The sequence below is a fragment of the Anolis carolinensis genome, chromosome 1, assembly GCF_035594765.1.
Source record: "Anolis carolinensis isolate JA03-04 chromosome 1, rAnoCar3.1.pri, whole genome shotgun sequence".
Classification (NCBI taxonomy): domain Eukaryota; kingdom Metazoa; phylum Chordata; class Lepidosauria; order Squamata; family Dactyloidae; genus Anolis; species Anolis carolinensis.
In genome coordinates, this window is record NC_085841.1 from 127,430,036 (window position 1) to 127,450,781 (window position 20,746).

General features: G+C 38.3%; 1 long non-coding RNA gene across 1 annotated transcript in view; it reads right to left on the bottom strand.

Annotated features, from left to right (window-relative positions):
- Positions 1-20,746, bottom strand: part of LOC134299410 (uncharacterized) — a 134,235-nt gene that overhangs the window by 73,845 nt on the left and 39,644 nt on the right. Inside the window, exon 2 of the long non-coding RNA XR_010006619.1 lies at positions 10,892-11,017. This is a non-coding gene — a long non-coding RNA (uncharacterized LOC134299410). The remainder of the gene's footprint in view (positions 1-10,891; positions 11,018-20,746) is intronic.

Genomic DNA, 20,746 nt, shown 5'->3' on the forward strand with positions numbered 1-20,746 from the left:
CAATTCTTTAGGAACATGGTCCATATATGTAATAGGACCAACAAATTAAAATGTAGAAATCTGTCCCCAGCCTCACAATTTCTGAAGATCTCACCCATCATTTGAGAATAAGTAATATGCAAAAGTGTTATACAAGGAAGTTTCTTTTACAAACTCACTGAAATAAACTACAACACCACAATTGGCACTGAAATAAACAACAATGCCATATGATTTCTTCTTGTCATGTGAATGTCAAGGCAGTTCTATACAATATAGTATCTCAGAACTATACTTGGATGCATTTTTCATCTGAATGAAAGATTTGTGTGGATACAAATCTATTTCAGCAAACTGGAAGAGTTAATTTTTTCTATATCTCCTGGAATTCCTAAACCAGTTTTGCCAAGCTCTGCTTTATTTTACACACACATAAACGGAGTGTGACTGAAGGTGGATCTACGCCGTCCTATGTCTCAGCATCTGATTCCAGATTATCATCTTATCCCAGATTATCTGGCAGTGGAGACTGATATAATCCAGTTCAAAACAAATAATCTGGGATCAGATCCTGGCATATAGGGGAGTGTACATCCAGTCTGAATTTCAGGTCAGAAATAGAGTCTCAACTGGCATTTGCTTTGAATAATTGCCCTACAGTTCAACAACGAGAAACTCCCATAGCAATCCCACTTGCCATATGGTACTGAAATCAACTCTCCAAACCATTCATAGAGAAACCTTGAGACAAAGGTGCGGGGATTCAGAACTGATTTTTCATCAATGTCACTCATACAACTCCTAAGACAATGCATAAGTTGTGCTTGACCATTTATATTACAGGTGAAAATAATTTTGATAATTATTATTTCATTAGTTTTCACTGAAAAATGGGATTTGCCAACACAATGGTTTTATTCTGTACATTTATGGTATCTATTTTGCATTCAATTGTAAGCATGCACAAAATTTCATTAAGACTGAGCAGGCATGTAGCCAGGGGGAGGGGCTTAAGGGGCTTCAGCCCCCCCCCCAAATTCTCAAGGTGGTGAGCGAGAAAGTCTTACATTTATTATTTAAACTGTTATTTTTTTTCATATCATGATCTGATCGCCATGCTCAATATATCCCATATGCATGGGGGTATTGGGATAACTATACAAAAGGGTAGGGTAGATTCTCTCTCACGCGGACTCAGCCCCCCCCCCCCCGAATCAAAATCCTGGCTATGGGCCTGAGACTGAGGGTAGAAAACTGTGCTCCTCTAAACATTGTTGGATTTCAATTTCCATTAGGTAGAGTTAGCAGAGGTGAGTAATACGGAGGACTGCAATCCAACAGTCCTTCTAGTAATCCATTCTTCCTTTAGACTTCTTGTTGTTGCATGTGCCTTTAACTTGTTGCTAACTTACAGTGATCCTATGGAGATCTATCACAGGTTTTTTTTGGGGGGGAGGGAGGGGTTAGGATTTTTTCAGAAGAGGGGGAGAGAGTACGATTTACCTGCAGATTTCCACAGCCAAGCAGAGATTTAACTGTGGTCTCCATAGTTGTAGTATAAGGCTCAAACTATTACACTACACTAGCATTTATTTTTAAAAAATCAGTATTAATCAGTGTGAAATATAGCAGTGGAATACAAGAATCAGAGAGGCATATACTTTTCTTATTAATATTAAGGGGAGAAGCATCTTCTGGATCATAAAAATTGATTTTCACCCTATATTTTTAACTCTTCTCTGAGTTAGGATAGAGATGAACACATTGTAGTACTTTCAAGTCATTTGAAGTAGTATTAAATTATAGCCTTCTTTTCCACCATATGAATGAGTCTGGATTGCACTTCTATTCTGTGGTTCTATTGCTAATAACAACCTTCCCATCACCCATAACATCTTCATTTTGTTGTTCTACTGCATCGGTATATTATAACATGATGTTTTAATGCATTGTAGTGTTTTCTCTTTCAAATTATTTTCATTTACTGAAGTCATTTCTATTGTTCCATTCTATGCTTAAGATTGATTACAATAAAAATAATAAAACACAAAATATTCTATATAAGTAAACAATGAATCAAAAATATAAACAAAGATGCTAAATCAGAGGAATATTTGCTAAAATGATATTACGTCTTTCATATTATGTATTGGAAGGATGTGTTCACTGTTCTGGTATTAGGAGTACCAAAGAGAGAAATATTTTTTAAACACACATATAAAAACTGGAAATGCTATAAAAGTTTTATGTGCACTTGGCAGGTTTGGGAAGAAGTTAGATCATGACCTTCAGGCTAATCTTAGAATGAATTGTAGAGATCTGCAAGGATTTCTGACTCCCATTTTTTTAACATCATCATCAACAATATATATAATATGAATTTATTCCAACAGCCATGACTGCTGGAATAAAGAGCTGACCAGGACTAAGTTGGTCAGAGAAAGGACTATGACTCTGCTTCTGACACTCCAAATAAATGTTTGATCTCAACAGAAACTTCCCTTCTATATTAGATGTACCAAAATATCAACCAATGCCATTTTCATATAACATCCAATTGAGACCATTGATTCAAGTTTGATTGGATAAAGTTGAACTGCAGCTCTATGGCTACATACAGCTTCTATAAATTGTATTATGGAATCCTTAAGCCCTCCAATTGCTCACAGATGTCTTTTTTCTGGTGAAACAAAGTGAAAGAAAACCTTATTGTCTCTCTTGAGTAACTATTTCCTTTTTAGAATTAGGTTGTATGGATCCCATAAATTTTTTAATTTTAAAAAAAATCCCAAAAAGAGACTATTTTTTTTTCAAGGCAGATAGACTTCTATTCACTTCCTCTCCCTTTTTCCCTCCCTGGAACTAGCTATGGGCTTCATTACAAAGGTCAAGCAAAGTGTCTCACTTCGTCTGGCTTTGCTGAGAAAAGAGAGGGGCAACAAGGTGAATCCGTCACTCTGCACGCAGCTCCCTTTTGGCAATGCTTTCCCCATCACATGGGGGAAGCATCACCCTCCCAGCCAGGCCCTGTGCTGCCTCCATTGGAGCCAGCACAACATGGAAAGCCTCCCATGTTGTGGGGAAAGTGTCCAGTGATGCTTTCATTCCAGTTTGAGGGCTAGGCCTCCACTGGAATTCAAATGATATTGATAACTGGCATGGGCCTCCATCCATTAGATGGCATGAAAGCATCCTAGGATACAAAATTCTGCCCCTCTGATGAGGTTGTAAGATGGCATTCACCATCTACATATATAGTGACTCTTCCCAGGATACAATAGAGATCAAGAGAAAGAAAGAGGAAAAAGAAATGCTAGTAATAAAAGAAAATGTCACCCATGCTTAATTAGTGTGATATAGCTAAAGCACTATAATACTTTGATTATAATTCCTGAAAAAAATTTAAAAGGACTCAGTGGAAATGGATGAAAATGTAGTTCAGAAATGTTTGGGCACCATAGAAAGTAGCATTTTTTCCTTTTGATGTTCTGACAACTTTCTTGAGTAAACTAAAAGTGTATACATTCCTGCTTTTAATAGTAGATAAAGAGTTATTTGAATATATATGTCTGCATCAGGAATGTTATACAGAACTTGAGAATGCCTGAACCCTAGAATATTAAATAGATTGAAATATTCACAAATGTGCCAACAGATTGCAATCTCACATTTTCCAACAGTATTTCAACAGAAAGGGCTAGAGGATAACTTAACAAATATTTCACTATCATTTTTATGGTTTCAAAGGTGGTATCTTGAAGAAGACAGACAGACAGACAGACAGACAGAGAGAGAGAGAGAGAGAGAATGGTTTTATCACTATATAGCAAACAGCGGCTATTAATGAGAAAGCAGCAACTCTGACTGCACATACAGAGCTGCAAAACACAGTTTGGATAAAAAATAAAAGAGAAATTATCACTGGCTGCAAGTAACCCAACAGTAATACTTTCAAAACGAGAAGGATTACATCACGCTGTCAAGGAATGACAGTGGAAGAAATGAAAACAAATGTAATCTACACCAGACTTTCAGGAGAAAAAAAGAAAATATATTGACCCAGCTACAGTCAACAAAATTTCAGAAACAGTTGATGTCCACAGAATGGCAGAATGAGATTGAGCTGCTGACAGACAAATGTGAAGACAAAACAAAGTTTCAGCCAGGTGAGGTGGGAGAGGAGAAAGACAAGGTGAAAACTAAATGGGGGGAAAGGACTCAGACAAAGCATTATAGGATCTTTGGGCTGGGAGGGTGAACATTTGAAGATTACAATCTCCATATCTGTAGGACAAGTACCTGTTGTTTCACTTAACAATGTCTGAAAAGTTATGTTATTGCTATTACATTTTCTAGATTAACCAGCATGATTCTATGGTTTACTTCCACCACAAGGCCCACACCTGGTTAGATCAGGAGGTCCAAATCTTTCCAGGTGTTTGATTAATGCAGCATAAACTGGAAAACCCTAGTTTTCTCTGCATTAATTCACTTTTACCTAAGGTGTCGTTTGGACACCTATGGTAAAAATCGAAATGGTTCCTGCGTTAGCGGCCTGTCTAGAGTGGCTCTCAATTCAGCTGCTTTGTGTCTCCTTTGTAGAGAGAAAAAAAGAAAGATATAAATGAACATAACAACAACAAGAAAAAACAACAAAAACAAAAACAACAACAACAACAATGATGATGATAGATTGCTCATTGTAACTATCCCTAATCAGAAATCCACATGCTTCCTAAGTCTTGACATTCATCCTTGACCTTTGTAAGAGCCGAAGTGCCTTGTGGAGGGGGTGTGTGTAACAAACATAGCATTGCCAGTTGAAACTACTAAGATGAAAGCAGTTCCGCCTGCCTTCCCTTGCCAACAGCTGCCTGAAACTCCTATGGGTAGCTACAGGTTGATTGCAGCTAACTCCTTCTGACATGTCTGTCTCATTAAATTCCACCCTGAATAAACAAGAAGTAGGAATTATATTCCATTCTTGGGCTGAAAGTGTGGTGCCTCTGAGAGAAAGAATTAGATCAGAAGCCAGGCATAAAAAGGCCCAGATTATTTCTCTTTAAATTGAAAGTTGAAAGAATAACAGGATGAAAACAATGATGTTCTGGAATTATCTGTATTTTATTCAAACAGGGTATCAGTTGCATGCCAACATCTAGCTATTGCTAAAATCCAAACAATGGAAAGGAAACATGTCAGGACTGAATGTCTATTGGCTTTCTTAATGTTAGAACTAAGGTGCTTATATTTTGAAAGGATAATAATTTGTGTGATGTATATATTTGAACTCATCCCTCTGGTAACATTTCCAAATTCTGATATTTATTAATCTTTAAGAAGATGGTATTATTGAAACCGAAAGACCACTAGTGACCAGTCAAATTTAATCTTGTTAATGAAATGTAAGGACTTGTTTCCCTATGTCTCTAGCAATTGCTGTACTTCCATGAAAATTTTGAGGATGCAATCAAACGAAAAATGAGAAATTGGCTTTTATGAAATGAGATTGTGATTTTGTGTGTGATGTGGCCTTAAGGCAGGGTAGGGTAATTATGAACTGTTGTCTATATGCACCCGCATAACTATTTGAGGTGCCTAAAGACACATCAACTTTCTCCATGTTTAAAAAAAAAAACAGAAGTAGCAGAACTTGCAGGATTGACCTCCTTTCTAAGGGCCCTTCTGGACAGGCCCAAAAAATGGGATCTATCTCGTGCGGTATCCAAATGATGGCTCAGGTAAAAACAAAGTCTATACTGGGGTTGTTGTATGTCTTTTGGGCTGTGTGGCCATGTTCCAGAAGCATTCTCTCCTGACGTTTCGCCCACATCTATGGCAGGCATCCTCAGAGGTTGTGAGGTAGGATGCCTCTGAGGATGCCTGCCATAGATGTGGGCGAAACGTCAGGAGAGAATGCTTCTGGAACATGGCCACACAGCCCGAAAGACATACAACAACCCTGTGATCCCGGCCATGAAAGCCTTCGACAACACAAAGTCTATACTGGCTCGGTCGTCGCCCAGGATGCTGCTGATTCTGGAAATCCATCAACAAGTGGGTTACGAAATCAAAATACAAATGAACAGTCACAGAAGCGGCAGAAAGCAGCCAGAAAAGCGCACAGTTATGAAATGCTATTATAAATCTGAACCTCAAAAGCATGGCTATCAAAAAAGGATGGATCAGCTGTAGAAACAAGATGTCACGACCCAGGCTGCAGAGCACCAATAACCATACACAGAGGCCAGAATCTATCTAATATCTTTATTAAGGAAATATGTAAAGTCAATAAAAGTAAATGTAGAATATAGTTCAGAAGATGACCTTTCAGGAAAGGACAAATATAGTCCAGGAAAACAATGTCCAATATGAAATAGTAAGGTCCAAAGTTGTAATCCAATAACCGAAACACTCACTTTGCCAAGCAAAGTGAGGGGAGATGACAAGGTCCTTTAATCCATGAACTTAAGCAAGGCTAGGAAGTAAACTTGATTCTTGGAACACAAAGCTTGATTCAAGGCAACAAGGAACATGGAGCAAGGACAGGATCCGTGGTAAATTCGTGGCGAGGTCCCAAAACAAGGCAAGGTCCGTGGAGCAAGGCAAGGTCCTGGGAAGCAAGACAGGGCTGGAAACAGGAGCAAGAACTCGACCGCGGGAGTAGCGTAGTCCACACACAACCTACTCCCGTAGCTGACGAATTGACTCTGCAAGACTCCTTCGTGGGCAAAACACCTAAGTAGGGTCTCGGTTTCCCGCCAAGAGCAGATTCTCTGGGGAACCAGAAGCGAAAGCCATTCTCTGGGTCCAGATGCATGACTCCCTAAAGTTTCTCATGGGAAGCAGGCTAATCAGCTGAATGCCTGGCAGCGATCCTAGCGCTCCTGCGAGAGGCCTCCTGAGCGCCTTTTTGTTGTTTATAATAATCGCGGCGAGAAAATGGGGGAGATATCGGCTCAGGGTTTGTTTGGCAAACTTCTGGAAGGCAAATCTCCTGCAGGTGCAAGGGTTCCAGTTCTGGCTGAGAAAGTTCCAATTCTGACTGAAACGGAGGAAAACCTAAGTTTTCCTCCTCATCTGTCCCAACAGTGTTAGGGACGGGACTACATGGCCCATGAGTCATCACACAAGAGTACCCTGACTCTCAGATAACAGAACCCCGACTGGCTGACCAACGAAGATTCATAATCAGAAGCAAAGTGTTCAGTGAAGTTGAACTCAAAGAAATCCAGAAAATCTGCAAAGCAAATTACCATCACACCACAGCACAGCAGAGACTCCAGCAACACTTGGAATGGTGGAACAGATTGAACCAGAAGAAAGTGTAGAGCTTTGGCAAGAATTTGAAGAACCAGCACTTGAAACACCTGTTGCACCACCAGGAATCTTGACAGCAAGACAACAAGAGCTCAAGGATAAGATCATGGCTCATGCTGCAGCAAATGCAGCAAATGCAGAAAGCGGCTCCCAACTCTAAAAACAGTGCCCAAGAGACACCTGGCGCCTCTCATGAAAGATGTGAATACAGTTCTCTCCACTGTCCAAATAACATCAATTGAACAAACAAACCAGTATGCCTGCAGTGCAGCAGTGATAGTAACAGAAGAGCTTGGGCTCCTGCAACCAAGGCAGCCCCAAATAAAATCGACTGGAAAACCAAAGTGGAAGGTCAGGCTAGAGTTGAAAATCAAAAAACTTAGATCAGATGCAAGTAACCTGAAAAATATGAAAGAGAAAAAACTGAAGAATGACAAAATCAAGCAATACCTGATCAGAAAGTACTGGCTGGACACCAGAAAAATTGAAGAAGCTTTAGAAATTGTGAAAGAACAAATTACAGCAACAGCCAGAAAAATTGAAAGATATGAAGCCAGAATCATCCAGTACAGACAAAATCAACTGTTTCATTCAGACAAAAGATGGTTCCACCAGCGTCTGAACCAAACAACAGACACAGTAACCATAAAGCCAGAGAAAACTGCAACAATTTATTACATTTATTTATTACATGCATTTATACCCCGCCCTTCTCCCCGAGGGGACTCAGAGCGGCTGAACAATGAAGTTCTGGAAAGAACTTTGGGAAAATAATAAGAACTACAACAAAAACGCTGGGTGGATAAAGGAGTTTGAAGGAAAATTCTCACAAAACAGATGGAAATAACTACTGAAATGATCAGCAAAATAGTGCAAAAAGTCAAGTTCTGGAACACAACACACCAGACATCACAGTTGTGGAAAAGGAAAAGGTTTGGATCATTGATGTCGCCATCCCAGGTGACAGTCACATTGACGAAAAACAACAGGAAAAACTCAGCCGCTATCAAGACCTCAAGATTGAACTTCAAAGACTCTGGCAGAAACCAGTGCAGGTGGTCCCAGTGGTGATGGGCACACTGGGTGCCGTGCCAAAAGATCTCAGCCGGCATTTGGAAACAATAGACATTGACAAAATTAAGATCTGCCAACTGCAAAAGGCCACCCTACTGGGATCTGCACACATCATCCGAAAATACATCACACAGTCCTAGACACTTGGGAAGTGTTTGACTTGTGATTTTGTGATACGAAATCCAGCATGTCCATCTTGTTTGCTGTGACATAATAAAATAATAATATTTTATTTATATACCTCCCTGTCTCCTCAAGAGGACTCAGGGTGGTTTCCAACATAATGCAAAATATTCAGTTGCCAAAAGGAGAACATACAACAGAAATTAAACATAATAATAATAATAATAATAATAATAATAATAATAATAATAATAATAATAATAATAAACCAATAACATACAATTCTACTAAAATAACCGCAAAAATTAAAATCCAGTTTCAATAAGTATCATCAATGGGTTCAAAATACGAATGGCCAGAGTTTCAGAATGGACATAGCCAACTATGAGGGGTTAGGGGAAGACTAGTGCAACAGAATATCATAGGGCCAGGAAGTGGCTAAAGTGCAGAGCAGGGTCCTAGTTGACAACCAGGGGGAACCTAAGGATTAATCCTGCTTGAAAACCTGAATGAACCACCAGTTTTTCAGGTCCTTATGGAAAGTGGACAGGGTTGGGGCTTGCCTGATCTTCCTGGGGAGGGTGTTCCAGAGTCAGGGGGGCACCACCGAGAAGGCTCTCTCCCTCGTCCCCACCAGCTACGCTTGTGATGGTGGCGGGAGCGAGAGCAGATCTTTAGAGCCTGTGCTGGTTTGTAAAAGGAGATGCGATCATGAAGATAGGCAATGCCCAAAGCCTGCTTGATATTTATATAAAAGGACTAGTTTCATTCATGAAGGCTATCCGGGTAAAATTATGGAGTTTCTATAATTTACATTATGATACACAAAATGTTCTCCTTAATATTAGATCAGATTAGAAGATGGGCCGAAACTAACAAAATGAATTTCAACAGGGACAAATGTAAGATACTTCACTTCAGCAGAAAAAATGAAAAGCAAAGATACAGAATGGGGGATGCCTGGCTCGACAGCAGTACATGTGAAAAAGACCTTGGAGTCCTCGTGGACAACAAGTTAAACATGAACCAACAATGTAATGCAGCAGCTAAAAAAGCCCATGGGATTTTGGCCTGCACCAATAGGAGTATAGTGTCTAGATCAGGGAAGTCATACTCCCCCTCTATTCTGCCTTTGTCAGATCACACCTGGAATATTGTGTCCAATTCTGGGCACCGCAACTGAAGGGAGATTTTGACAAGCTGGAAAGCGTCCAGAGGAGGGCAACTAAAATGATCAAGGGTCTGGAGAACAAGCCCTATGAGGAGTGGCTTAAAGAACTGGGCATGTTTAGCCTGCAGAAGAGAAGGCTGAGACATGATAGCCATGTATAAATATGTGAGGGGAAGTCATAAGGAGGAGGGAGAAAGCTTGTTTGCTGCTGCCCTGGAGACTAGGATGTGGAACAATGGCTTCAAACTACAGGAAAGGAAATTTCACCTGAACATCAGGAATTACTCCCTCACTGTTCGGCAGTGGAACTCTCTCCCCCGGACTGTGGTGGAGGCTCCTTCTTTGGAGGCTTTTAAACAGAGGCTGGATGGCCATCTGTCGGGGGTGCTTTGAATGCGATTTCCTGATTCTTGGCAGGGGGTTGGACTGGATGGCCCATGAGGTCTCTTCCAACTCTACTATTCTATGATTCTATGATTCTATATATGTAGTAATTATTAGTTTCATTATATCGTTTTGAAATGGATTAGAATTTCAGCAGCCTGAATCCATTACACCTCCAGAACATCTGCCTCTACAGAATCATAACTTCTATAGTGAATTATGGGAAATTGTTTTCATATAAGTTCAAAATCTGTATCTTTCAGTTTTCTCTATCCCATCAGACTACATCATAAGTCATTGATTTTTTTTTCCTCCCCTTACCTTGCTGCCATGTCATAAGCAAAAGAATTAGAAAATTTATCAATCCAATGTATGGGAAAGCATTTCTACCTAATGAATCATTTTCAAATCTGAAAAATAAAAGCAGCCCTGGGAGATAAATACAAAGAATTGGAAATCACTATGTAGAATTTCCTGAATAGCCCCCTTTATGGCCCAAAGCAAGATCTAAATTAAGAAGTGATACACTTTAAGTGTAATGGAGCATGTACTTATAAGTTCATGGTTCCATTCATCTTATATAAACAGCTCATACTCTATACTTCACAGGAATAATTATAGACAAAAGTATGGTCTGACATTACAAATTTGAAGACAGAAAATGTTTCTGTAACAATTCTCCTGCCCCACCCCCCCACCCCCGACACACACACCAACTCCACTTCTCTTTAATAAGATGAGTCTAAAAGAAGCTCAGTCTTAATGGCTATATTGCTTTCTAATTGTCCTCATACAAAAAGCTGGAAAGTCAAGAGAATTGAAAATAAAATGTTAACTAACCGGTTGGCATGACAGGCATTCTCCATTCTGCCAAGTGATCCATTAATATTCAGGACAGATCATAGGGCTTCCAGCATTTGAAGCGAGCAGGACTGGATGAATTATACACGGGACATTTGATCTTTCCTAGAATAGATGAGTTGAATTACAAAAAAAACCCCTAACATATTGAGACAATTCAAGTGATTCCTTGTACCAGAAGGCTATACAAAATAGGTTTTTTATCACTAATCAATGAAAACAACTGACAACGGACAATAATCAGAAACATCATATATGCTTCACATACACAAAAAGACATATACTAGTTGAGTATTTGAAATGCATTATAAAATAATTTAGTGTATGAAACAAAGTTCATGTATATTAAATTATTGGAAAGTGAAAATGTCACTATCCCAGCAATCCATGAGGACAACTTTGGTTTTCAGAGTATTTTGGATTTCAGAATTCCAAATAAAGAATGCATTGTATTGTAGTAGATGAGATTCATTTTGGTTGCAATATTTTTCAGAAGACTCATTTAAAATTCAATCTACATATTACTCAGCAGATGTTTAAATGAGTACCATAGTTTAGCAAAGTTATTTCTCAGTCCTCATCTGTGTTTTAGGATGCTTCTACACAGGTCTAAAATGTGAGTAAACTGGCCTTTAAAATACTAGTTTCACTCACTGTAGAGCCCACACGGAAGCCTCAAGTCCCACCTTTTTGGTGGGATGACAGCCAAATAGTCAGATACCCTCCTGGGTTGATCTGCAATTAACCTAGAGGCATCACCTCCAGCCACCAATAACATTTCAAGATCACTTTTTAAAACAAATTGGAATGATGGCAACTGTAGATCAAGTAGGAGGTAAAATACCTGAGATGATAATTAAAAAAAATAATGAGGCAAATACTGGAGCCCACCAGTCAGAAAAATGTGAAAATAATGATTTGGCCATATCCACTGAAGTTCGTGTTCCCCAGTACACTCAATTTAGGACTCAAAAAGAGGAACAATGAAGGTTGAGTTCATTAACTATCTTGCTGAAATGATTTTTCCATTTGGTCTTAACAATATACCTCTCCAGATCTCTTTTCCAGCTTTGGAAGTATATCTTAGAATTTACTTGGATCCCCACCCCCACCCCCCACCCCAAGGATTATGACTTAATTGCTTTCATTGTACCTCATAATAGATTTTATTTCACTGATTCATCTTTTATACCTTTTACTTATTACATAAAATTGAAAGGGGATAATGGAAGAACCACTTCCAGAAAATGACTTTATCGCTTTCCCCATCTGCCTTTTGAGTTCATCACAGTCTTCATTAAGTCATTTGTTCCCCTTTTAATTTGATAGTTCCTCGATAAGAGTACCCTTTTTAGGGAAAGAACTCTGCAATAATTAATTGTTAATTGTACATATAATTATGTCACTGATTCAGTACTAGATGCTTGATCCAGATTATTTCTTAACTATAATAATTCTTCTTTAAAAGGCTTCTGTTTCAAATCAGATTGTAACAAGGGACTCTGTTTGATCCACCAGTGTCATTGTGGCTGAACAAAATTTAAGGCTGCATCTACATTTTAAAATCAATGCAATTTGACACCACTTTAATTGTGTTGACTCAATGCTATCGAATTATGGGAGCTGTAGTTTGATCAAGGACCAACACTATTTGGCAGAGAAAGCTAAAGACCTTCTAGAACAGGCATGTGCAAACTTTGGCCTTCTAGGTGTTTTGGACTTCAACTCCCACAATTCCTAACAGCCTACCAGCTGTTAGGGATTGTGGGAGTTGAAGCCAAAAAACCTGGAGGGGTGAAGTTTGCCCATGCCTGTTCTAGAACTACAGCTCCCATGCAGCGTTGAGCCATGCAGTCAGTGATGTCAAATTGCAGTAAAAACCTAAGGCACCAACTTTGGTGACCATTTAATGCAGTTCAAAGCTAGTTTCAAACTGCAGTGGCCAGATAACATAATCCCACATAAAGCAAGAGAAATAAAGCTCTTAATGCTCATCAATTCTCTGAAGTTTATGTAATCAGTATCACCATCCAGGTGTCAAACTGGTTCCCGGATTTCCTATGTAGTCATCTGCATGAAGAAACCACTTTCTTCAATACCAGTTTGAAACTGCATTGCTGACAAACCAGAGGCATAAAGAGACCAGACAACAAAAGTGAAATCAAGTAAGGGCAATTTTATTAACTGTTACCAATTTAAATTTTTCTCAGTGATGGTTTGTCAAATTTAGGGGAGCAAATTTGATATGGGAAAGGCTGAGGCAGTCGGCCACCCCAGCCTCCCCTGGGTGAAACACCAAAGCCCCAGAGAGCAATCCCTGATTAACACGGTTACTCAAAGGTCCAGCTCAGATACTGGAAGGCTAGTTAGAGGGTGTAAGCCCCTGAGACCCTTAGCCCCTGGTGAGGGCAAAGACCTAGAAACCAGCCCCAAGGACAAAAGATTCCCAACCTCTAGATCACTTGATACTCAGGAGAAGTTCAGAATTTCCACCCAATACCAAATGTGCCAATAGGTGGATCACCAGATAGTAACACTTGCTTAGGAAACCTATTTAAATTGACACTGTCCTAAGTCAATTGTCCATATCTCTGTGACAGATTAGGGTAGATTAAAAAAAAAGTAAAAGAGGGGCGGGATTCTATCTGGCTCCGAAGCGGCTATTTACACTGTGAAAGGAGGTGGGAGGATGGACCAAAAGATTCAAAAATGCAAATGAGGACATAACTGTCCTATATAAGCAAACTAGGCCATGCTCCATCACACCATGGCCTGACAAACTATCATGGAAAATTATGGCTTGGCTCCCCCCTGGATGCCAGCAAATTAATTTTCCACATTTCAACTGCTTTAAAGTGTGGTAAATGTGTTTACATGATCAGTGTAGATGTGTCCTGATTTTAGTAGTTTTGGATCAATGAAGATAAATATATATAGTTGTTTAGATTACCAACTGTAACTGCAGAAAGGAATGACATTGTTTCTTTAAATGAGTTGGAGATCATCACATAATATTAAGCACTTTCCCCAGATTTATTTATATAAGGAAATCATCCTTGTGAGTTATTCCATTGGGACTAGTTAATTAATATTAAGATTAATTTAATTGCTCATTCAATTAATGCTTCAAATTGTTTGGGCACGTAGGAGCTTTAGGGAGTTTGAGAATACAGGGGCAAACAAATTGGTTGGGCATTGTATGCAGCCCATAGTAAATTCTGTGGTAGGATATTCAGTTTTCAGGTCACAGTGACTTCTTCCATCAAGTCAGCATTCTATACAGTGGTATATCATGATAAACACCTATTTATTAACTCAGATTTGCAGAAAGACATCTAGAAACACACCCAGCAAGTTAGAAGTAAGATAGCAAAAATGACAACCAGCTGAACCAAGCCAATCAATGGGTACTTCTGAGAATTTTATTGATTTTTCCCTTATAGGTTAATATTTTATACTACAGATTTTATTCTTATTGTCAGAGAGTATTATAGCCCATATCTTGTAGAAAGAATTATTGAGACTGTAAACAACACGTCTATGAAATTTTAACTCAATGAGTGGCAACAGCAAAAACAGCAATCTCCATATTATGAGAAAGAGTTTAAAAATAAAATGCTTAGAGTGATATTGGAAATCATGTGAGTACACATGTGATCATGAAATACAACTGTCACCTACTTTTCTTCACAGCAATTTTGCTCTATGATATGCAACTTTCTTAGGGAGATTTTGGGGCCAAATGGAAAGGGAAGTGAAGCCTAAATATCAAGAGAGTGATGTGGCAAATTTGCTCCCAAATAGGAAACAATTTCAACCATATACTGAACTATAATCTTATACTTAAATTTTAGATAAACATTTCCAATGGTGAAAAAAAAAATCTGAGACCATAAACTATTGTTGTATAGATTAATGCTTTAATAAATCCCAGACAAGTAGCTTTTTTAAATGTTGTAGAAAAAAAACAAGTTACTCTTTCAAGACTCTGAAGAATAAAAGCTTCACTGAAGGAATAAGACTTTGTGGATGGAACTACATTGTATGCCAAAGAAGTACACATGTGTGGCCATATAGACACATGTGAATTTATATGTGTATGAATATTTGGCCCTCTCCAGTCATTCATGTAGAATGTTTACCCATAATGTAATACCCGGAAGGCTCCGCATCCCATCTGATCTTGGAAATTAAGCAAGGTCAGCTGTGGTTAGTACAAAGATGGAAGACCATCAATGAATAATAGATGATGTAGGCTATAATTCAGAGGAAGACAATGGCAAGCTACCTGTAAGTATTCCTTGCTTAAGAAAACCTGATGAAATTCATGGGGTCTCTATATGTGACTTGAAGGCACATTAATAAAAAAGTGACTTGAAGGCACACAAAAAAGGGAGCAGACAAGCCAGCTCCTTATATACATTGAGGATAAGAACTCTTAAAAAGATAGTCTTTACTATATCCAGTTGAAACCCCTGAAAAACATTGGAATCCCTCTGGTGGGGATAAATCCACTTCACAAATAGGAGGCTGAGAGAGTCGAAGAGCTCACCTGCTAGATTAGAAGAACTAACCTTTTAATTAAATATTTGATAAATTAGTGTTCAAACACATTGTGAATGACTGAATAACATATCTGTCTAACCATCAACCTATTTAACCACACATATTGAAATTGGATTGTCAAGCACTGAGACTTAGTCCTCATTGAGAATTATTCCATAGAATTATAGTATTCTAAGAGCTGTGAAGAACAGAAAGGATTATTTGTCTCACCTCTCTGCCAGGAGCACCACATTGCAAGGGAAGATACTACACTCCATAATGTACAGAAAAAATGTTCAAAATTCAGAAAAAGTACCTTTAACTTTTACCTATATGATATTGCATGTTTTCAATGTATTTTATGTCAACTCATCACCTTAAAAATGTATGCTAATTCTATCTAGAGCCTTCTCAGAGCTTTTGAGCACATTTTCTGCTTTAATACAAAACACACAACACAGCAAAGCTTGAATAATGGTAGAAGCCGGGCGGGGGGGGGGGGGCACCTTCTAAATGCCAGTAGGTCATTGAGTTCCAGCAGGAGAAATGAAAGAGAGGGGAAAATCTCCCTCTTGCTTTTTGTGTCTGTATGCTTGTATGTATTTTGTTTTATTTATCCCACCTTTCTTCCAGGGTAGAGAGCCCATTTTACATTTCATATTACTTATTCTCTCCAGGATTATCATAACCCTAGCAAGAGATTCTTGCTACAGATTTTGGCTTCCTAGAGAAGCTATGCTGGCTAGTATCAGACTGTAACTCTTTTTACACATAGAACTGTCTCATTTTCTAAAAGTGGTAAAAGTGCTAAAAGTATTTATGTTAGTTATTTGAAAAAGATTGCTATAAATTATGCAAAGGGTCCATTAATCTCATTTCTGTATGGGTGCACATATTTATAGGATTTTGATCAAATACAGTAAATAACTGACTGAGAACCCATACAAGGAATGAAATCTTTGCTAATTTTACATCAGTATCAATGAATGTCAAAGTGTTATATCCACTCAGTTGGATATTAAGAGTTTTTGTGCAATTTCTTTTTACTGGGGGGGGGGGGATAGGGTTTTATATTTTGGATCATTTTTGCAGAAAATGTGTAGCATACATAAAATAGTGTCTTATGCACTAGAGTATAGCTGAGAAAGCAATTCAAAAATAGTTGAGAAATGGTTGAAACCGTATTTCTAAATTGTTGGTACCCCCTGATGAGTAGAATCCTGAACTAATGAGTATCTTTGCAGCTTGGGATTTATGCTACACAAACTTTGCACATTTGTGAGTGGACAAAACAGCACTTTTTGAACAGTTTGTGTTACAGAGCAGCACACACACACACCAAAAATACATGTGAATTATGTGACAAGCAAGACCTGAACTATAGTCACTGCTGCACAAAAATAAAGAGAAAAAGAAAGGCAGATGAAGCTGGAAAAGAATTTGGCAATCTCTTTCCAAAGCCCAATTAGTACAGGAAGAAACCATGCTGTTTCAAACATTTCAGGATGTAGCTTGGCTTATTTTCCACATCAGTACAGTGCACAGACCTTGTAAGAATCACATTTTATTCTAGACATAATGGTTAGTAGTTTCTGGAAGCTGTCATTCAAAAATAACTTTTACACACTCTACTGGTATATATATCCCACCTTTACTCCAGGGCACTGAAAAATTCCAGTTGGCCTTTTCTCTAAACATTGATCTGAGCTGGACAATCCCAGTTTCAGCAAGACTGGATACATCATATAGGTGGCATTTAAGTATTATCTACCTCTGTATTTAGAATATATCCTGGACATGAGCAGTTCAGAATATCTGTCGTATAGCAACAAATAGATTGTATGAAACCTAGGGTGGTAAGGATTGTTTATCAGTTTCCAAGCATTTCCATCATTGTTAACTTGTTGGCTCAATAGTCATTGGTGTGTATTTAAAACAACATAGAAATCTACCTGGTCTCTAAATAAGAATTTCTTTTCCTGTATTGTTCTATGTCCTAGTTTCTAGAGCAGGGATCCTCAAATATTTTAAGCAGAGGGCTAGTCCCTGAGACTTTTGGGGGGCCAGACTATAGTTTGGAAAAAAAAACATGAATGGCCTCTTATGCACACTGCATGTATCTTATCTGTAGAGCAAAAAATATAATAGAACAATACAACATTTAAAATTAATAATAATTTTCATAGAATCATAATAGAGATAGAAGAGACCACATAGGCCACTTAGTCCAACCCCCTACCATGCAGGAAAATCACAATCAAAGTACCCCTGACAGATGGCCATCCAGGCTCTGTTTAAAAGCTTCCAAGGAAGGGGTTTCCTTTCCACCACACTCTGAGGCAGAGAGTTCCAATGCTGAACAGCTCTTATAGTCAGGAAGTTATTCCTAATGTTCAGGTAGAATCTCCTTTCCTGTAGTTTGAAGCCATTGCTCTGAGTGCTAATTTCCAGGTCAGCGGAAAACCAGCCTGCTTCCTCTTTCTCATGATATTCTTTCACATATTTATACATGGCTATCATGTCCCCTCTCAACCTTCTCTTCTGCAGGATAAACATACCCAATTCTTTAAGATGCTCCTCATAGGGCATGGTCTCCAGATCTTTGATCATTTTAATTTCCCTCCTCTGGACAGTTGGAATATCTTAAAATACATACAAAGACAGGGAAATGGATACAGCAATATTCCTCACCTCCACCTCCCATTTCTACCATGAATGAATCAATATAATATATATCGTAATGCAAATTATTCAATGTTGAAATCAGAAACCTTGACCTTATACTAATCAAAGATGACTTATTCTGCATGTAGCATGGTTTATCACATCCCAATTTGTAATATGATAAAGAAATTACTTTTGAAACTGCTCCACAGGACATATTTCTGCTTAGCTATTAGTTTCCCGATTTACTGCCTCATAACACTCTTTGTTGGAAAAAAGAGCAAAGAAATTCAATCAATTTCTTGGAATTATAGGGCATTGGTGCCACTAGCATATAAGACCTGTTAGATCAGGACTTTGTGAAAACTGATATAATTGGGATTGTGGAACTAATTACCAGGCTGCAATCCTACATATACTCATATTGGCATAAGACTGATTAAATTCAATATAACGTATGCATAGATTGTGTTGCCTTAGTAGCTGGCAGACTACTAGGGCTTAGAATAAGAATCATTTTTAAGAATTGGTACAATAAAAAACTTGAAAGTGAGGACCCAATGTGAAGAAATGAGAAATTACTTACCTAGGTAATCAAATTTAGAAAAAGTAGAAGTCATCACAGCAGCTCTTGTACAGATCAGATGGCTCTTTTTGCTTGTGCATGGATATGGAGTTGGGATAGGTAGAACTTGTCAACACTGTTCCCAAACCCTGTGCTGAACAGCAATGACCTTCTGGATAGTGTCAGAAGAACACTACTGTTCAACACAGGGAAAGGGGATGAATTTGCTGCCACTCCTATCAGTCACAGAGCTCCTTCCAAGCTCCTGGCCATCGTAGATTGATATAAGAATGGGATGTCATTGTAACCAAAAGGAAGGAGGTAAAATCATGGCCCTCCTTCTTGCTCATTACATGGGTGCCTCATTTAGACATCAGAAGAGGCACCTGAAATGGTCAGAAGTTTGGACAGAGTTCTGTGGTTGGATTGGGACAGTGACAATGACACAGAGGAAGTGACATCCCAGCAGGATGGATGTGATCCTGGTCCATATCAAAAATGAGTTGAGATTCAGCATTAGCTCTTCTGCTCTCTAAATGTCCCCTGCATGGAATATATTTCTCCCGGTGTAGAGGGACTTTAAGAAATAAAGTAATTGTCTTCACTGACTCTTCTTCAATGTCTACCAATTTCAAAAAGCTTGTGAATAGATTATGTATGTTTCCAGCTTGCACGTGAACAGTATTTGTTCACAAGTTCTATTAATATTCATGAAGTAAGGATGGGACTAAGGGGAAATGTATGAGTTTCCCATATGCCCCAGCATGTAAAGGTGATTTTCTAACAAAAGGATATGTGGGGCATCAGGGCTGATTAAGATCTCTTTTCACACATCTTGGAAAAAGCTCCAGAAAGAAGGAATAAGGATTTTGCTCAGGATTTTATTGCATGAGAAAAGCTCAGGACCCTGTCACACAATATCATAGCTGCTTATTTTATAATTTATAGTGATATATGGCTTTAAAAAATAACCATTGCCAGAACCAGGAAATTGCTTACTATTACTACTACTACTACTAATACTAATAAATTATGAAACAGTAGGGGTATGGGAAGTTGGGACGTTGAGGATATGTATATTGGCAAATTGGTGCAATTCGTGCAATTGCAGAAATGGAGGTGTGATAACAAGGATGCACATGGCAGTATGTATCCAGTATTGGTGATTGCAACTACCATGGTGTAACAGCGACATACGATAAAGTTCTCAGAACTTGAAAAAACTACTTTTTTGTAGTACAACTCTCAGAATCCTCCAGCCAAGATAGCCAATGAGATGAAAGAGATAGCATCCAAACTTCTGAAAAATAACATTTCAAAACTGTTCATACTTCCTGATTTCCTATAATGTATGAAGAGAGTCCTCAGTGGGATGTAACAATTAATGTGTAAAAAAGCTGTAAATGAATCATCTAACAGCACACCTTTAAAGACAATTTTCACTAAGCAATTATTCATGCTTTCAGAGTTTGGTGGGTGTGTTGTCAAGCAATTCTCAGCTCATCCTAAATTAAATCTCTTGTGATAAGCAGAGGCATAATTGCTCATTAAATGTCAAAAATGAAAATGGACAAAAGGGACATTTGTTTGATGATTTTTCTGGATTCCATCTTATTTTCTTGCTGTTGTACTGCTCAGCATATATCAGAAAACATGCAATCATATGATGATTTTTCAAAGTTTGCTTAAAAGTCATAGGTACAAATTGTTTTCATGTTCTACCATTTAAGCTATTTCTCATTAATGCCAAGATGTATGATATTACACATTTGGAGATATTTGATTATTGGTAGGCTTATGTGATATTAAAGCTTGATAGCTCAGAACATAAACATTACAGAATGTGGATTTAGAAGTAAATGTCAGGTGCCTATCATTAATATTGTCAACAGCCTATTCAACTACACTGGGAAAGTATTGGTATGCATAGGTCCAAAAGCATCACCCTTTCCATCCAGAAACGTGTACATACCTAACAATTATGCTGTAGGTGATGTTCATGAGAATACCTTTTAGCATTGATTTTCTGGTTATTATACTAACCAAACAGACATGTTAGT